Source organism: Pinus tabuliformis, chromosome 2_2 (genome assembly GCF_031772625.1).
Source record: "Pinus tabuliformis cultivar Carrire ecotype Pingquan chromosome 2_2, CPIR1, whole genome shotgun sequence".
Classification (NCBI taxonomy): domain Eukaryota; kingdom Viridiplantae; phylum Streptophyta; class Pinopsida; order Pinales; family Pinaceae; genus Pinus; species Pinus tabuliformis.
In genome coordinates, this window is record NC_142300.1 from 1,097,329,404 (window position 1) to 1,097,348,325 (window position 18,922).

The following is an 18,922-nucleotide window of genomic DNA, read 5'->3' on the forward strand; positions in this document are numbered from 1 at the left end:
CTATTGTTCCTTTCAAAAGGAACGACACCTGTTCCTTAAGAGGAACAACAACTTTTCCTTAAAAGGAATAGCAATTGTTCCTTAAACGGAAAAACGCAAAACAAGTGTAGTGGGACTTCTGTTCCTTAAATGGAATGGTTGTTGTTCCTTAAGAGGAACAACAACTATTCCTTAGATGGAATAGCACAAATACAAGCAGGTGATATTGTTATTCCTTAAATGGAATGGATGTTGTTCCTTAAGAGGAACAACAAAAATACAAACATGCAAAATTGTTGTTCCTTAAATGGAACGGTTGCTATTCCTTAAAAGGAACAGTAGTTGTTCCTTAAGAGGAACAACAATTGTTCCTTAAGAGGAATAGCAAAGATAGAAACACACGAAACTGCTGTTCCGTAAGAGGAACGGCTACTGTTCCTTAAGAGGAACAACAAAAATAGAAACACATGAAACTGCTGTTCCTTAAGAGGAATGGCTGTTGTTCCTTAAGAGGAACAACAACTTTTCCTTAAGAGGAACAACAAAAATAGAAACACGCAGAATTGCTATTCCTTAAGAGGAATGACTGCTATTCCTTAAGAGGGACACCAACTATTCCTTAAGAGGAACAACAATTGTTCCTTAAGAGGAACATCAAAAACACGCAAAAATGTTGTTCTTTAAGAGGGACGGCTGCTGTTCCTTAAGAGGAGCAATAGCTGTGCCTTAAGAGGAACAACAAAAATATATAAACATGCAAATATGATGTTCCTTAGGAGGAACGACTATTGTTCCTTAAGAGGAACAACAACTGTTCCTTAAGAGGAATAACGAAAATATGAACGCGCAAGATTGCTATTCCTTAAGAGGAACATCTGCTATTCCTTAAGAGGAACAACAACTTTTCCTTAAGAGGAACAACACGAAAATTAAATAAAGAAACATCTGCTGTTCCTCTGTTCCTTAAATGGAACAACACTAAAATCTGTACAAAAAAACAGTTTATGCAAGCAAATTTAAAGAGAAAAGTTTATATACAAAATTCAAAAAGTAAAGTTTTTGTTCACTGGATTGATGCTGAGGATGAGTTATCCTCCTCAGTGAGAATTTGCATGTTGGAATCTTCCCATAACTGTTCATAAAAGGACTCCCTAGTAAGTGGTTTGTGATAAAGTCGCACTCGATAACCATTCACTTTGAAAGAATATCCAGATCCATCAATGGTTGTCAATGTAATGGTGCCATTGTCATGCACTTTCTGTATCTCATAAGGTCCTAACCATCTGGTCTGGAGTTTTCCGAGGAAATCCTGGAACTTGGAATCGTATAGGAGTGCCCAATCTCCTTCGTGGAAGATTTTCTTTTTAATAAGGGCGTCATGCCATTTTGCTCTCTGCTGTTGGATTAATGTAGTGTGTTGAAGAGCTGAGAGCCTGATTTCATCTAACTCATTGATTTGCTGTAATCTATTGGTTTGGGCTTCATTTAAATTCAAACCCACCTCCTATGCTGTTCTTAATGTTTGAATTTCGAATTCGATTGGGAAGATGGGTTCTTTTCCAAATACCAATTGATATGGTGAATACCCTATGGTGTTTCTCCACGTTGTTCGATATGCCCACAAGGCTTTCAGCAATCTTGAAGCCCAGTCACATTTGTGTGATGCAACTGGTTTTGTAAGTATTGCCTCAATTACCTTATTAGTGCTTTCTACTTGGCCATTTGCTTGTGGGTGGTATGGAGTTGTAATTTTGTGCAGAATGTGGTAATTTTTTAATGTTGCAACAATCTTATTACCTACAAATTGCGGTCCTCCATATGTAATTATGTCTCTCGGGAGGCCATATCACACAAATAATTGGAAAAGAAAATGTATTACTGAATCCTCTGTAGCTCTTGGCAGCACCTATGCTTCAACCCATTTAGTAACATACTCTGTTGCAACTGGCATGTATGTTTTTTGATTTGATGATGCGTTAATAGGACCAATAAAATCCAGTGCCCATTGCTCAAAAGGCTTGATTACCAATTGCAGGTTTAGAGGCATCTCATCAGATTGTCCAGGGCACCCTACCCTCTGGCAGCTATCACAGGCTTGAATAAATTTTTTAGCATCTTTAAAGATAGTGGGGCAGTAATAGCCTGTTTGCAAGACTTTGTGGCCGGTTCTGCGATTTGAAAAATTTTCGCCACACAGACCATCGTGGCATTCTTTTAGAATGTCAAATACTTCATCTTCTCGAACATATCTTCTGATGTGCATATTTGCCCCTCTATGGAATAAGTAGTCCCCAATCCAAGAGAATCGGGTACTACACTGCACTATTTGTTTTCTTTCATTAGGCGTTAGGTGCTTCGGTAATTTTCCTACTGCTAAGTAATTTGCAACGTCCGCATACCATGGTGTTCTGACAGTGACAAAAAATAAATGTTCATCCAGAAATTGATCTTCGACTGCTGCTGCATCCGCTGGCTTTGGCATTTGTGAGAGAAAATCAGCTACAGGGTTTTCTTTTCCAGGTCGATCCTTAACTGTGATATCAAATTTCTGCAAGAGAATCAACCATCTTGTCACTCTTCCATTTGTAATAGGTTTATTTGTTAAATATTTTATAACAGAGTGATCTGTATATAAAACTACAGGATACCTAGTTAAATAATGTCTAAATTTATTTACAGCATATATTACAGCTAAAAACTCTTTTTCAGTCACAGTATAGTTTAATTTAGCTGGTGACAGATTTTTTCTAATATAATAAATTGCATATGGCTTTTTGTCTTCTTCTTGCCCAAGAACTGCTCCAATTGCTATGTCTGAAGTATCAAATGAAATCTGGAATGGAAAATCCTAGTTTGGGCCCCTTAGCACTGGGGCTGTTGATACAAGATTTTTTAGATCCTCTAAAGCATGGTCACACTTATCTGTCCAAATGAAATCAATATTTCCTTTTGGTGCATATAAAGGTGTAGCAATCTTAGTAAAGTCTTTTATAAATCTTCTATAATAACCAAAAAATCCCAAAAAATTGTGTACCTCTGTTTGTGTGGTTGGAGTAGGTATTAACAAAATTATCTGAATTTTAGCCGAATCTACCTGTATTCCAGCTGCTGAAATATAATGACATAAGGTGAGTCCCTCGGTCATCATCATATGACACTTTTCATGGCTCAAACAAAGCCTGGTGGCAATGCATCTTTGCAGCACTTTTTCTAATGTTTGTAATGCTGGCTCAAAGTCATCCCCATAAGGTGTGAAGTCATCCATATATACTTCGAGCCCTTCATTTATTAAATCTGAAAAAATGCTGAGAATAGCCCTATGAAATGTGGTAGGTGCATTGCATAGCCCAAAGGGTAAGACCTTGTAAGCAAATGTTTCCCAAGGGCAGGTAAATGTAGTTTTGTCCTAATCTTCAGGGGCAATTTGAATCTGATTGTATCCACTAAAGCCATCCAGGAAAGAAAAGAATTTCTTTCTTGCTAATGTGTCTAATACCTGATCAATGAATGGAAGGGAGAAGTGGTATTTTTGGGTTGCTTTGTTCAATTCTTTGTAGTCTACACATATCCGCCACTTTCCATTCTTCTTTGGCACCACTACTAATGGAGAGACCCACTTGCTATCAGATATTGGGTAAATAAAGTTTACATCTAAAAGTTTTTACAATTCAAATTTCATAATATCCTTAAGATGAGGGTTTAATCTCTGCTGGGGTTGGTGCATGGGTCTAACATCCTTTTCTGTATAGATGTGGTGTGTACATAACTGGGGATCAATTCCTTTCATGTCCGAGTAATCCCATGCAAAGGATTCTTTATATTTTCTCAGGAGTTTAAGTAGCTTTTCTTCTAGTTCAACAGTCAAGTTTTTGTTAATGTTCAAAGTTTTTCCTGGCTCAATTTCTATGGTTTTGCTGTTATAAACATAGGTGGTTGGTATTGATTGATCATGAGTATCTTTTAGGGGATCTTCTTCTACTTCATTATCAAATTCTGCTTCGATCATGTGACATTTTAGATGGGGTCTAGCTTCTGATTGGTTAATGTAGGAGTTAATGATGTCGTCTTCTGTTTGATCTTTAAATTCAAGAGCATATTCTATAGTTAATGGTGATCTAATGTTTTTAGTTAGATATGATACAGGTTGTTTTTTTATTTTTATGATTGTTAAACTTGGCTGAGCTGGAGGGGATAAGGCTAAATTTTTTACATTGCTCCCTCTTGCTATAGTCATGCTGCCTTGTCGAAAACTAATGTAAGCATCCGCAGTTTCTAGCCAAGGTCTACCTAGAATTAAGGGGTGTCCATCCAGTCAGTTTCTAGGATTGATGATCAGGAAGTATGTAGGGTATTCCCAAGAGTCTATAGACACCATTATATCATGTAACGTGCCTTCTGGTCTGACTACCGGTCAGTCAGCTAACTCCAATAAGGTTGTGGTTGGATCTAATGATGTAGTGCCAAGTTTTTGACAAGTGGTGGTTGTTAGAATATTGATTGTAGCTCCTAAATCAACTAAGGCATTTGGGAAGGAGCATCCATTGATTTGCATCAGAGTATGGGATTTCTTGGGTCCTCATATTTTATAGATGCTTCTCTTCCTGATAGTAAGTCAGATAAGGTGCCGACTACATGGACAGTTGGATTGTTTGTTATTTTCCTCTTTGGCTTCTTCATACATAGTTCTTTGATGGTTTTTGCATAAATTGGGATGTCTTGGATAGCCTGGAGGAGTGGTATTTTTATACACAAATTTTTCAATTCTCCCAGAATATCAAAATCAAGGTATTCAATTGGGCAAGGAATGATTAGTTGTTCTGGGAATGGTGGAGAAGAGGTGGTTGCTTGTTCATGAGTTTGTTGTCTAACCAAATTCTCTTCTTGTGGTGTTTGTTCTATAGGTAACGAATTTTCAATTTGAACATTTTTATCCCCCTCTGATTCTATTATGCGCCTAGATCTTAATTTAAGGTCGTTGCATTCCCTTAACTCAGTTTCTGGTTTTGGTCCTTCAATTATTTGCACAGGTTGAAATGGTATATTGTTCGGGTTAGGGTTGGGTTGGGCTAGGAGCTGTGGTCTTAAGTTGGTCTGGGGGTTTTGTTGCAATGTATATGGTGCTGGCAGTGTGGGTTGAGATAGGGGGATCGTTCCTACTGGCTGATTTGTGGGTCTTTGCCAGTTCGACTGCCAGTTTTGACTCTGTGAGGTGGAGGGTGACCATTGGGATGAATATGCATTATTTTGCCAAAATGGTGGACAATAAGGGAAATTTGGCCAATTGGTTTGATTTGTTTGATTTGACCATGGTGGCATGGGGAATGGCTATTGTGGCCAATTAGGGAAAGGTGGTTGATTTTGCCACGTTCCATTATATTGCTGAGCATTATACTGAGGAGGCTAAAAAGAAGAGGATGGATCAACAGACATACCTGTTTGTCGCGACTGCCACTGGTTGTGCTGATTTAGTAGATATACCGGTTCTGGTTCTTCTTCTTCTTTGTAGACAGCTTTCAATCCTGGGAGTGATGGGCATCTTTCTATGGTGTGATCTTTTGTACAAATAGCGCAGACTTGGACTGTATCCAATAGGCACTCTTTATGTCTATGCTTATTTCTGCATCTAGGACAGAATATCACCAAATTTTGTTCTACTTCTGCTTGCTTTTGTTTGGCTTGCATAATGTCCAACTGCGTTGTCAGAGTCCCTAGAATGTCAGTTTTGAAATCCTCTAACAGATTGCCAATTTCTGCGCGAGTTATACTTCCACCAGAGATTTTTTTATCCCTTGTGATCATATCTCATTCTGTTGGTTTCAGTCTTGTGCTGCCTCTTGAACACCTGATACACAAATTAATGATGTCAGCAAAATTTTCCTGATATATGTCACCTTTACCCATAATGTTTAATGTTTCAACCCATTGTTCTTTCATCCCTTTAATTAATGTAGTTTTTAACACGTTATCAGGCAAGGGTAAAGATGCATAGGGAGATCTCTGGAGATTGTATTGAAAGCATTCTACATATTCCTCCAGTGTTTCACTAGGTCTTGTTGTCATTTGAAATATCTCATCCTTCAATTCCCTGGATCTACAATAATCCTGATATTTCTTTAGAAAAGCAGTTTTCATCTGATCCTAGTCATTTATAGTACCCCCACCTAATCCCATAAACCATCGTAAAGCTGCTCCTTTCAATGTGGAGGGAAATAATTTCAGTTTTTGGGGATCAGTGGTATAGTCATACCCTCGGCATAATACATCAAACTCAAATAGAAATGCATCTGGATCCTCTGATGTCAGTGCATGAAAGGTAGGAACATTCTAGAGAGGAATGGCTTTCATAGGTGCATTAACTATCCACAATAGGATACTGCAGTGTGGAGGTCTAAGGCATTTGCTGGTTCTGAGCCATTTGATCAAATATGTGCCAATACCCTTCTGGGATTTCTAGAGAGTTATTCCTAAGATGACGAGGAGGGATAGGAATGATCTTAACAGCATTCCTCTGGTTTAGGACAATGAGTGTTCCTTGCTGAACTATTACCTGGGGAGATTTTGGCTCCTCAGTTTCTCTTGCTTCTTTTTGGATAAACTTAACAACACTCCCTTTATCTGCGCTACTGAGTGTTTGAATTATTTGGTAAGGGGATCTTGGCTCTTATGTTTCCCCTATTTTTCCTCCTCCTTCACGGAGATTACTAAAATTCTCTTCTTGTAAAGAAATTGGGCGAGAATTTTCAATTTCTTGAAAATCTTGCTCAGTTTCTTTTGTTTTGCTATGCACCTCAGCAAAGGCTACAGATGGTGAGTTTGTGGACCAATGGAGCCAGTAGGTTGTTTAGAAGCAACTTTTCTAGGGCTTACTAATGGCTGAGATTTGTCTTTCTTAATGATATCATCTATGAAGGTTGATCGACCAAGGGTCACTGGTCCCTTAGCTTTGTCAGGTTTGGGTAGTGGTTTTGGATTATTTTCAAGTTTTTTCTTCTTAGTCATACACACAACTCAAATATTTGTTTCTACCCTAAAAAAATTTAACAATTCTGCTGGAAAGTGGGGGGGGGGGATCAGGGCTTTTACATGCTCCGTATGTAGGTTCTTACCTTCCGTTTTTAGTACCCAATTCTCTCCTAAAAGACACTCATCAAATGCACACTACTCTTTTAAAAATGGATACACTCTCCCCGAAAACGGCGCCAAAATGTTGAGGTATGAAAGGTGTCTTTTTAACTGCTAATTATCTTCACATTAGTTATCAATCCGGGAAAGATTTTCTATTTCAAGAGTGTACACAGTTTGTGGCGGTTATTTACTCAAGAGTAATGTTTCTAAATTGCAGTATAGTGCTTTCAAATACAAGATTTAAAATATGCTTTAAATAAAACTCACTTGCAATTAAAGGAAACTAAATGTTCTGAAACTAAATCATTCATTCAGGAAATTAACAGTAATTATCAATCAAGGATACAGTAGCAATAACTCTTTCCTCTTTTAATTGATGTAAATGAAGTCAAGCATAAATAAGATCCTTAATCTGAGAACTCTGATAGTAATAGCCAATGTCCTTTACAATTGTTGACCTCACACACCACACTAAATAACCAATTGGAAATGACAATGAATTAAATCAATAATGCTCCCAATAGAGATGAGATAATTATGCTAACTGTAATAATGCTGAAAGGCAAAACCAAATGATTGCAGAAAGTAAATGAACAACAATGCTATTTAGTAGAAATGAATAATAGAACTTATGTAACTGTAATGAACAATGAATCTCTGTAATTAAAATGAACAACATAACAATATAGTTGCAGAAATCAGTAATCTTGTTATGATGAGAATGGCTGGCAACGGAATTCACTTACATAATATATAATGGAGCAATTCATTAAATCTAGAAACAAGAAATAGTGAATCAAAGTGATTCCAATAAACAAAGATCAAACCAAATCATCACACAACAGAGATAGTAAAGGAATGGTATAGAACAAGTGAATCCACCAGGGCCAGGCCCTTAGTCGCTAGTGAAGCACCGCCGATTACTTTAGTATGAAAGAAAGAACAACAACAGGATTATGTATTAATCACATGCAAAATGGTTACAGCCAGTTCGTACTCTGTTTTAACAACGAGAGTCGATGATAAAAGTAAAAATACAAAAGTAATTTTCCGAATAATGATGAATCCCCATTCTCTACAATCGTTGTCCCTTTTAAAATGGGCAGGTAGATAAAACAGGAATAGTAGATAGAGTAGTAACAACAATCCCTCAGGATCAAGAGATCCTGAGGGATCCACTCAATCTTCCAACTTCAGTTAATTCTTTGTATTTTGTGCTGATGTTGTGATCTTCTCTGTCCTTATCCTTAATTGCACGCTCCAATCTTGACTTGCTGCCTAGATACGACTTCTTGGTGAAGGAACAATAGTTACTCCATTTTGTCTTTTCCCCCGGAATGGTAATTTTCCATTTCTTCTTTTTCCTGCATGAGAAAAGACAAAAATTAACTAAATTGCAATAATCAATAACTCCCTTGTTTTTTCTATCCTTGATATATTAACATCTTAGAATATAAAGGAGATATGATTAAGGAAAAATATAATGAAATAAATGTCAAATTCATACCTTTTCCATAGCTCAATACCCAGGTCATGCCAAAAGTGCATTTCTCCAAATTAGCACACAACTTGTTTTGCACAGTGTTTGGAGAACCTGTCAAATGTGGTGGAGGTTCTCTTCCAAACTATAGCTGAAGATTAGGATGTCATCCAAATATACCACTACAAATGAGTTGGTGAATGGCTACAATATGTAATCCATCAACCTCATGAAGGTTGCATGAGCATTCGTCAACCCAAAAGGCATAACCAACCATTCAAAAAGGCCATCCTTGGCTTTGAAGGAAATATTCCACACATCAGAGGGTTCGATTGGTACCTAGTGATAGGGTTCGATCTTGTTGAAACATTTACCCCCCTTCAGTTGGTCTAGAAGGTCATCAATATGTGGGAATGGGTACCTATTTCGGAAAATGATCTTGTTCAACGCTTGGTAGTCAATACAAAGTCTCCAAGTCCCATCCTTCTTCTGTAACAACATGATCGAGCTCACATAGGGCAATAAGCTCGGATGGATGTGACCTTTATGCAACAACTCTTGAATCTTCCTCTTGATTTTGTCGTTGTCCAGAATGGAGTGCAATAGATTACTCCATTGGGTAGAGGTGCACATGGGGTCAGATCGATGGAGCGCCTGATCTGACAGTTCAGAGGCTATGGGGGAGGTGAAGATGTCTTTGTCCTCCTCCATGACCTTGTCCATCTATTGTTGTCATGCAGAGGGTCTCTCTCTAGAGGTCATGGCCACCGTCTTCTTCTTTCCCTGGGGGTGTATCATTAGGAAAAAAAATTTCCCAGTTTTGGAAATGAGCTTATTGCATTGTTTTGCAGTAACCAAAGAGATGGCGGTGTAGAAAATAATACTGAGAGGGGGGGTGAATCAATATTACTAAGTCAATTATTTTTTATTTCATACACAGATTCGTATACGCTACTTCAGTTAGTGAAACCAGCGTATGTATGAAACTTCAGTTCAGGAAACTAGTGTATAACTTATAGACTTATAATTTAATTTATTCTTCAGATGTTGATCTTTTAATATGTGTGTCAGAACCATATAAACAGTAACCAGGAATAGAAAAATAGAGTAGACAGTCACACACAGGAACACAAAATATAAGGTGGAAACCCAATGTGGGTGAAAACCACTTGCTGCAATTCGTCTTTATCTTCTTTCAATTAGAAAATTCTCTTTACAATGTTTCTGTACTGGTGCGGTCTTATACCAATACGCAGGCTGTTACCTATGGAAGACTACAACCTTCTCTCATTCTCCAGCTTTTCCTGGAAGGGAGCTACAACCCCCTTAGCTCTTGTACTAGCTGAGGTACTAGTACGTAGGTGCTGACCTACAGAAGGCTATAACCTTCTCTTTTCTTCCAGGGACCACATTTCATAAATTTTCAGACTAGATCCATGAATATCAATCAAACATCAAGTATATCAACCAATCTGCTTTGTACAAACCAATACTGAATCAACCAATAACTTCTCAGAATATCGTAAACAGAAAACAGTATCAGTAACCAGATACCAATTCTGAACCCAGAACATAGCAGCAATAAACAGAAGTAGCTAAAACATATTTCATGAGACGTACGCTACTTCAATGCGTAGAACCTGTGTGCATATGCTTCTGCAACAAGGCCAACCAGCGTATACGTTGTTTTGAGTTAGAGAACTGGCGTGTATGCGCGCCTCTGCTGTGCCGAACCTGCGTACAGATCTATAAAATATAATTTATTCTTTTCACTTGTTCAAACATCAATTATACCCAGATTATCAGATTTATAGATTTAACCATGCGCCAAATATAACAGATCAAAAACCACACAATGATACTACTATTTAAGCCTCAAGATCTTGATCTATCAATAGAACTTATCCATCTTTTAGCGCTCAGGTTCCTCCTTTGTTCAAATCTAGAAATGCACCATAACCCAATTCTAGATCTTGCTCCTCATAAGATTTTCAATACTTTCGTGAATCAATTTTCCTAAAGATCTCCTTCCCCTTTTATAGTTTTAGGCCTTACTCAATACCATGGTCCAAAACCATTTAGAGCCAATGCTAGGGGCCAATACCTCAGTTCAAAATTTTGGATGCAATACCAAGGTCCAAAACCATAGGTTCAAATATAATGGACTAAATACCATGGACCAAAAATAAGTTTTCCCACATGTATGCGCTTTTCCTTGCATGAAAGTGCGTGTATACGTATACGCGCCTTTTGATCGTCGCACCTGCGTGTATATGCGACTTGGTTAGAAGGAAACTGCGTATATCTCTTTTTCTTTTATTCTTAGAGCCTGAACTGAGATCTTCTATCTCAGTGAGTTGCCATCAAGGACAACACCTGTGTCATAGCGCCAAACCTCTGTCATAATGCGAAAAGTCTCCCCCTTTGGACTTGATGGCAACCCCAAGTCACTCAAAGTCATTCTCCCCCTTTGACATCAAGGGCAAAGGGTTATGCTCCCCCTGAGTACATGCTGAATTCTCTGCTCTTATGTGCTATCCAAGCTCCCGCTGACTGTAGGCAAGGTCTGCAAGAAGATGTTATACAAGAAGAAACATGACTTTATACATTATAAATGACCTTCCTATCACCAAAAACTCATACATACATCCATCTCCCAACCAAGTGGGAATACACCAATATTGACGCATCCACCCAACCAAGTGGGGATACACCAAGAATTTACACATGATAAAACAAAACATTACATCCATATTTTTAAAACTCTGACTCCAACTCCGACTCGGCCGAGGATCGACTCCGACTCCCACTCCGAAACGGTAATGACTCGGCTGGCTCGATTTCAATGACTCGGTCGTTGTAAAAAATACATTAAATATTCATTTTTTTCATAAAAAAAAATAATTTTAAAGATTTTCATTCATGTTTCCAAACACACAGCATTATAATATAGATGGAAGACAACATATGATCAAAGTAGGCTCATGAACCAATCCATTATATCAAAATGGTACCCAATGGCAATACATAGTCAACTGTCATACATGATCAAAGACTCAAAACAAAAAACACATAACCAAGGAGGCTAGAAATGGCCTCTACAACAAAAGTAAACTATGACAGTGACCAGACTCCAGTACTAGTAATACTTAGTACTGGCTAGTAGCTACTGCCAGAGGAGCCAAGATCATGTCGATCAATCTCTGGATCATGATCAACAGTGTCAGACAGGGGGCCCCATGGCTCCTCCTCATCATCATCACCTCCAACTGCAACTGTAGAAGTGGTACCACTAGCAGGCTGTGCAACTGCAGCAGATGCAAGCTGAGATAGAGTAGATATGTTGCTGCGCTTCTGTCGTGGCTGAGCAGAGGAAGCACCTACAACTGGAGTCCTTGCTGGCTGTGAGACTGAGGTTGGTGGATTGGGATCTGCATTCAACTGAACAGGCTAAAGTTGAACATCATGTTCAAGTTCAACTAATGTCTCTAAATCTAAATCTAAATCACGATCCTCATCAGGATCAAACTCTGCTAGACGACTCTCCACTACCCAATCTGATGTTGGATCAATGTCTTCCAACACAATGGGATTTGAATCAGGTCTTTTGTTTAGCAAATGGTTTCGTCTGAGCCGAAGGTTGTATTGGACATAAACTAGATCATTTAACCATTTTGATCCAAACGGTTTCTCTTCTTTGTGTGAATCCTCTCAAAGACAGACCAATTGCGCTCACACCCAAATGCATTGCAAGTTTGACTCAAAATACGAATTGCAAACCTTTGCAATTCAGGACAATGGCCACCAAAGGCCTCCCACCATTGTGCTACAAAAAACATAAGAGTGTAATGAGTTAGCTCAACAAAATTACAAATTATATCTAACTTTCAAATTATAAACGATTTAACAAACTTAAAAAAAAAAAAGTAAAACTATTAAGAATTTGAAAATTGAAATTTTTGTTTACCTGGCTCATCTTCTTCTCTTGCAATCTTTGCTAGGTTCTTCCCAAAGGTACCTGATGCATTGCTGAAGATATTGGCCTGTCGGTGTATCTCCAGCTGATCAGACTCCAATGGGATCATGCGACCAATGCAATCAATTAGTCCATCTCTGACCTCCCCCCTCAAAGCTCCTGACTCCTTAGCTTTATAATGATACTGTGGGTTCAAAAAATACCCAGCTGCATGTATAGGGCGATGGAGTTGATTGTTCCATCTTTCATCAATGATTGCCCAAATGGGTCCATACTTTGCCACTCTATCCTTGTATATTGTCTTTATTTGCTCCTTTGCTTGATACATAGCCTCATAAATGAAGCCCATCGCCAACCTTTCCCCATCCACCAACTGCAACACCTTAACTAGTGGCTCAGCAAGCTTCACAATCTCTGCTGCCTTTCTCCAAAAAGTTTCTTCATGGACTTTCCTTTTCAATTCTTTGCCTTCCGGTTTGTTAGACCAACTGCTTTGATTCCATTCATCACTGGAAAACATCTTTTGCAAGTTTCTATGTTGGGAAAGCATAGATTGCAATGTCAAAAAATGTGTAGCAAATCTAGTGATGGCAGGACTAATAACATCCTTGCCCCCAGTGTGTTTCCTCGTGAGGCTCAAAACAATGTATGATTGTAGATAAATTTTGTTATGCTTTTGGCATGATCTATAGTGTTTTTGACCCAATCTAATTTTCCAATATTCTCAAGCATGAGGTCTATGAAATGTGTAGCGCATGGGGTCCAAAAGATGGTATTGTGTTTTTCCTCTAACAGTTTACCAGCAAGAACATAGTTAGAGGCATTATCTGTGATGATTTGAACAACATTAGCCACCCCCACCTCCTCAACAACCTGATCCAATAGCTGAAACAACAAGTGGCCATCTTTTACCTTATCAGATGCATCAACTGATTTTAAAAACATGGTTCCCTATGGGCAGAAGACAAGAAAGTTTATGATGGTATGGTTTCTTTGATCAGTCCATCCATCTGACATGATGGTACACCCTATTCTTGCCCATGAGTCCTTGAACTCTTGCAAATACTCATTAATGGATTGAATTTCTTTCTGCAAACGAAACCCCCTTAGCTCATGCATAGTAGGGCCTTTGAAGCCTTTTCCAGCAGCATGTATGGCATCAAACACAGGCTCATAATATGGTGAATGAGCAGCATTAAAGGGGATATCAGCATCATACCACCGTCTAGCTATGTACTCACAAGCAGTCTCCCTCAATTCTTTCTTCCAATGGTCATCTAAAGTGGGCTGCATTTGAGTTTTACTAACTTCAGGACCATGTGCATCTGATGGAGAGGAGGGAGTGAAATAACTTTTGATAGTCACATCACCCTTTTTCAAATTCATTCTACCCTTTCCCTTATCTTGAACAGAACCAAAAGAGGGAGGAACATATCGGAAAGGGTTGGATGTATCAGTTTGAGGGATAGAGGAAGAACCCTCAAAATAAACCCGGCCGTTTCGGTATCGAAACGGCTGTTTCTTAAAACAATGATTACATCATCCATCCCAGGCATAGTGGGGAAACCAAGATAGGCCGTTACATGACCTTGATAAGAATAGAAATACAGGACATAGAGACGAAATATCTACAGCAAGACTATGATAGTTATCAATAACTATCATCAGCAATATTTGTCAATCATTATTTAGACTAGCAACCATGTTCTCCTTCTGCATCTGTTCCATCTGAAACCAAAAACAACTGTGAAATTGAACCAAGATCTTCTAAGATAATGCCAACAAGGCATTATTAGAAGAATATATGCTCCCCCTGAACCTGTGCCAGATGGTCTTTGTCAGACCCATATCAGACTCTTTTCATCTAGAGCCTGGCCCACTGAATGTCTTCAACCAACATATACGCGAGTGTATCCACAGAAACTGGCGTATTTACACGGATACTCCTCATGAAACTCACGTACAACCACTTATCTCTGAAACAGATAATTTCAACAATAAGATGCTGCATCAACTACCCCCAACTTCTGTTTGAGGTATTCAAATGTCTCCCTGGGCAGTGGTTTGGTGAGTATATCAGCAACCTATTCCTTGGACGGAATGTTAACACCCAGGTTGTTCCCTTTGACTCTAAGGGAATACGGCCGGGGTAACCACTAACCAATCTTTGGATTACAGCTTCTAGCCAAACTGTGATCAGAGAGGGCTCTCTCTTTAATATTTATCTCTGTTTTGTACTGATTTTAGGCTAGCTATAAGTTCAGGTTTGTTTAAGGTTTTGGTTGGATGATAATTTCAGTCAAGGTGCTTATGCATTCTCCAAAGTGTTCTAGTCCATTGGGCTATGGAGTCAGTGGTCCTTTAGTTATTTTGAGGTGCTGAGTGATTTACTGTAGTGATGCTGCAGAGCCAGATTAGTGTCTGAGAACAACGTTTATAATAGTGATTAAGTGGAGTGTATCCAGTTAATGCAAGGCAATGAAGAATCTTGCAGTGAACTGCTAAAGAAACACAAGGGGAATATTGTCCTAGAAGCAATTAAGAATTTCTAGGTAGTATTCATACTTATAGAATCAATATAGACATGAGCAATTAAGAATTCATGTGCATAGTAATCCTGAAGACAAACATTTACAGCAGTAAAAATTGAGTACAAGGTGTAGCGAAACAAGTCCTGCACTATTCTTTCTTTTTAATGCTAGCTTAGTATAAGATGAGTATGATTTTGACAAACATAAGTAAAACAAGAAACAGAGTTTGGAGAAAACTTGTTATTTCATCAGACATCACAGGAATTCTGCATCAGCACATGGAGCATCATCTAGACATCAAATATTTCAGGAAATCACTGAGCTCATCCAGCCCTATGTATTAGATAATTCTGAAAGTGTACAATACACTTGTCTCATAGAGAAAATTACCAACCCTTTATGAGTTACTCAGGGGAGTATATATACAAAATTTACATAAAAAATATCAGCAAATGAGTTAATATCTCATTTATGATATGCTAATCTCTGGAATGCAATAGCTGAAGGAGTGAATGCTGCGGTAATTCCTTAATGCCTCAGCTGTCAAAATAGTCAGAAGATATTTGGACTTTATGGTTGTTAGAGTCGGCTGGAGATGTGCTGTCTGAAACTTGGATAACTGTCATTTTCTATGTGATGAGTCACTTTTTTAGCTGTTTTAACTGCTGACATTTGTCATGTTATTTGTCTTGTAGTGACCTGGAGCTGGCAGTGGCCGAATGACTGAAGCTACCATGGCAAAATCTGAAGCATAAATTGCCACCAATCCTCCTTAGGCATTTGATGTCTGCGCATCTTTATCAATGTTTCCTCGGCCTCTGTATGTCTATAAAGATTGGGAGGGGTTTCAAACAGGTGATTTACTTCATTCTCAATGAAGAACATGCCTCCAAGTTTGTCATATAAGCTCTGTCCTGTGGGAGGCCCTGCTTGTTCAGATGAACTGCCAGATGCAATAATCTGATTTTCAATAGTGGTTGCCATTCTGTTGGCCATTTGATCTGGAGAGATCAGTTTTCCTGCACCACTTAGTAAGCTGGGCAGGCCTTTTGCTTGCAGCACTCCCATTTTAACTTTATATTCCTCCACATCTGCTTGCATCTCATAGTACTACCTCTCCACTGTTTGTATATAGTTCCTGAGAGTTAGTACCTTCTTGGCAGAGAGGACAGCCTCTGTTCTGTTGGGAATGCCTATAGCTGCCAATTCCTCCCTTTCTTGCCTGTTCAGGAAGTCTATCATTCTGTTTGCCTGCTCTTCTCTGTTCCCTAGCACTGTCTTGGCCTTCTGAATTTCTGCTTGAGCTTGGCCCATTAAATCCATCTGCTCATGCATTATTTTTATTGACATCCATTGTTGTTTGATGGATTGGCCAATTTTGGCCCATAGGATTCTCTTTATGTCGGCCATAGCAGTCTCCAGATTCAGCTCTTTCTCTAAGGCCTTTATCTTTTCTTTTTGGGCCTTTATTTCTCTGCCCTGTTCTGCTACAGTCACTTTGGACTTGTCATACTTGGCATCCAGTTCTGCCAATTTCTCCTTGGCCTTCTTTATTTCATCTTCCTGGAGCTCCATTGCTTTGACGGCCTTGGTCAATTCCTCTACACTTGGGCTGGCATCTAGAGCTGCTGTTGTTCCTGCTGCTTCTGTTGTGGGGGCCACTGCTGCCCCTGAAGTTGCTGCTGTTTTTGAAGTAGTTGGAGGAGCTTGGGAAGTGGATTCTGCCTGTTTATCCTGTAATGCTCCTTCCAGCTCTCTCTCCAATTCCCTGATCCTCTGGTCTTGCTGCATTAGGAGGTCCAGTTGGTCCTCAGCCTGTTTTTGCTTTTGAAGTTCTGCTGTTTGAGGGTGCTCTGTGGGCTGCAGCTTCAATCTTTTCTTCAAGGCATTGAGGTCATCATATTTATTCTTCATAAGGGCCTTCACACCCGTTGGATCACTAGGATCATGTCCTAGATCAATGATGATCTCCTCAAGAGACTTTATTCTATTGTCTTTGGCCTGAGAGGACATTCTCTCAAAATCCAACTGGGTGTTGGTGTTTTTTAGGGACTCTTTTAGCTCATGGGCCATGGTGGCCTTCTCTACCAAGGTTGCATAGACCATCTCCCCAGCTTGCTTATGGAGTTCAATCTGGTCCATGGGATGTATATCTCTGGCTAGGACCTCCACCCTTGTTTTTACAAAATCTGCAGCTGTCTTAGGCTGCGGCCCTTTGGGCTTAAAGTGGCTGAGGAGCAATTTTTCCTGCTGAATGTCATATACCGACATTAGCCTTTCTTGTTGGGCTGGTGTTGCATCTATGAATTTCTTGTAGACCTCAGCCCTTAGCAGCTCATTCTGAGCTTTTATTTGTTTGAAAGAAGCCTTGGTGCTCTTGGGTTTCTTGCTTTGTTGGGAAGAAGAGGACACCTCCAAACCGAGCTGTAAAGTTTGCTCCTGCTGAAAGGAGCTTGTACCTGTATGCTGACTGCCCTCCCTGTCTTTTCTTGCACTGTCCAAGACATCTTCAGTAATGTCTTCTACCTCCGGGGAGTCTGCTCTTTGCCTTTTGGCTTCAGGCTGGTGGGAGGATCCACTGAGAGGAGTGGACTCTTCTCTATCTCTTTTTGTCCCCCTTTCCTCATGTGCTGGGGTCTATAAAATTAGAGCAGTTACTGGCTCAGTTTGTGGGGGTGGAATTTGCAGTCCTGGAGCTACTGGTAGCTCAGTGTGTGGAAGGACAGTTTTCCCTTGCTGTTGTTCTTGTTGCTGCTCTTGCTGCTGCTCACCTGAAGGGGCAGACTTTTCTTTCATTGTTTGTTCTTCTGCACCCATTATCCCTTTGCCTTTATCTAACACTGGTGCTGCTGTGGAAGATGCCTTTATTACTGGTGCAGTCCTTGAGGCTGAGATCCATTCTCCCACTGAATAAGGTGGTCTGAAAGGTACCTTCTGCACATAGTCTAGGTCAATAGTTTTTTCAAGCTCCTTCACATTCTTTAGCATTGTCTCTTCCTCAATTAGATTTTCAACTAGAGTATCCATCTGCCATTCTTGCAGGTTGGCATATTTTTCAATGTGTGGGTACTGGCAATGCTTAATGCCTATAAGCCTATACTTGTTTCTCCTAGTAGTGATGAAACCTTCAGGGTCATAATGGACCCACCGAAAACTATAGGACAGCTTGTATTTATCCTTAAGGATTAGGTCTGCATCTTCCCACCCTTCTTTTTTGTTCATGATGAAGGGGCCCAACTGGTGTTTGAACTTGAGGTGGGACTTCTTTTTGGCACTGTGGAAATGGGTGAGGTCCGACTGAATCAACTGCCTGTAATACTCCAAGGCAAATAACCTCATAGGTACATATTTTGGGAGCCTGTATGGACAGAGCTCACAGCCATAGATCTTAATGACAGCATGGTTCTCATATAGGTACCAGTCACCTATTTTATATTTTTTGGAAAGCTGCAGAGCTTTCTTTATCTCATTTGATATTCTGGGAGGACGGGACCTCATCAACAGGCAAGAGACTGGGTATACAAATTGGTCAACAAATTCACAGTAGGTATAGGGTGAATTTGTGACTTTGTGATAGACAGAGGTCCAGAAGATGACAGATCTTCTTTCCCCTTTGTGATCCAGCTTTTTGATGTAGCATGGGAAGGCTTCAGAATGATAGTACATGAACAGGTGGTAAATATAGGCCGAGTATTTGAAGACCCCCTGTCTGTCCACTCTGCTCAACTGATCATGAATCTTGTTAGCTATGAACTTAGCAAAGTTATATTTGCGGGCCGGGGGTTGGCGTGGGCTATAAGCAGATAGCAATACCAACATTGTTTTATCCAC